Genomic DNA, 2,256 nt, shown 5'->3' with positions numbered 1-2,256 from the left:
GATTTAAAGACAGGTCAAAAGGGTCACAATTTAAAAAGTTAGGCTACTTAAAACTATAGCCTATTTTATAGCTTATATTTGGGGATGGCCAGTTACGTAATGTTGCCTAATAAAAAGATTTTCGATTGGGCTGAACAAACTGACAGTGGACATTACTTTAAATAATAATAAGCCGCCCAGTTCAAACTTTCAAGAAATAGTATAGATTTTACTTACCAGTTGTTGCGATTTGTCCAATAATTGGCTGCGGCTTGCTAAAAAAGTGCAAATAAAATTCTAAATGCTATTGCGGCTGAGAGCTCAATTTCAATATAAACTGTATACATATATACAATAGGCATTTAAAATACATATAATTCAGGGATAAGACTATTGAAGTCTTACCCTAAATTCATATTTATGCGAACCCAATAAAAGTGTCGGACTAATTACGACGTAAAAAAAATAATTAGCCAATGAGAGGCCACTATAAATTTTACCATTGGTCAATAATGGCCTCTCATTGGCTAATTTTTATTTTACGTCATAATCAGTCCGACAGTATTACTGGGTTCATTTATGCAATTTTTCATTTATTGTTTGATAACTTTTAAAGGGAAGAAAGAAATGTAGATTAATTATAGCGCCATTGTCCTCTCTCTTCCTGATATAATAATATTTACAAGTATGTATGTATTCATAGTTGGTTATATAGTGACACTAATTGGTCTATAAAGTTTACTGATGCGCGCGCTACTATAGGCGCTCAAATATTCATACAATACAATCAACAATCAAAATTGTAAAAAAGCTAATAAAAATGTATAAAAAAATGTTTCTCTACATGTCTGAACTGAATGATCTAGCTAACTTCTGAACGGATATGATTCTCCTGTACGACTCTCCCTAGGGTAATCGCCCAGAGAAGAACTACCCCTACCAAATAAAAAAAAAAAATGAAAATGTGTGGAATGGTCTACTTAAACCCCCATCCCTCCACACGTTCAAATGTCTATAGAAGCAAATTAATATAATAGGGAAAATAGAATCATTTGAAGTGAGTTACTTGGATTAGCATATGTATGTTATAGGTATAGAAAAGATGAAATATAAAAGGAAAATAATTATTTTTTCATTTACCACCTTTGTTAAAAGATATTCTATTAATAATCATAGTAAGCAAGTTTAATATTTCCTAAGTTGTTTTGTCAGAAAGCTTTAATTTTATTTGTGGCACGCGAATTCCACTTGTGCAAAACCTTATGGCAGAGTGGCAGATCTATATCATGCAAATTAACTATTCATATCACATTTTATAGTTAGACACTTATCTTTATATGCTTCTTATGTTATAAAAGTGTTACAAGGGGCGAAGCTTCTCTTTAACGTTAACAAATGTGTGTACGTTGTTATTTAATTTGTTTAATAAATTAGCTTACCGCGATTGTAGCATAACACGTTGCGCAACCGTTGGTTGGGGAGTTCAAATCCTGGTTCAAACCTCGTCACTACAAATCACATAAAAAGTTGTTCCTACTTCTGTGCGACTGTAATAATAAGAGTAGTCAGAATTCCTCGGCCCAGACTAATTGCCTTACAGAGATAGACTTTCATAAATAAGCAAGATATCCCTCCCTTGTTTTATAACCAAACAATTAAAATTTCCGACTATGAACGTTTTAGTCCTTGTTACTTGTAATTTCTCTGTTTTCAAAAAACAAATTTTCAAAATGTTTATAAAATTGATCTTTTATCTCTGATATTAATAAAGAAAAGAATTTATGTATTATACAAGTTTTGTTTGCACGAAATGTTATGCACAGGAGTTCATACAAATAAGTAAATTTTTTTACTTCTGGAAAGATAACCTGAAAAAAATACCTTTGCTACTTATGCAAACGTTTTGATTCATAGATAAAGATTTGCTGAAGATTACCAGGGAAAAAATACTGATTTTCTTAGTCTTTCGCTAAAAAAGTTAATATATACATTGAATTTCCACTTAAATAATAGCTTCACTGAATAAACACCACATGCACATGCAGTGTTTTAAACATGATGTTACGTGGTCAGTTCTCTAGATTTTAAGAAAAAAAATGTATGTACATGGTTTTTCTAAAGAAAATATCATGTTTTATGTTATAAGTACATTACAGTTTATCTAAGTAATGTCATTCTCGAAGATTAAGAAATATAGAATGATTATTGTTATTCTTATTCACAACTATAATTAGTGTTCTATTTTTGATAGCATTTCAATTGGTTTTAATAGTATAA

The sequence above is a fragment of the Acartia tonsa genome, chromosome 1 (genome assembly GCF_053477335.1).
Source record: "Acartia tonsa isolate MP-2025a chromosome 1, ASM5347733v1, whole genome shotgun sequence".
Classification (NCBI taxonomy): Eukaryota; Metazoa; Arthropoda; class Copepoda; order Calanoida; family Acartiidae; genus Acartia; species Acartia tonsa.
Note: the sequence above shows the minus strand (reverse complement) of the source record.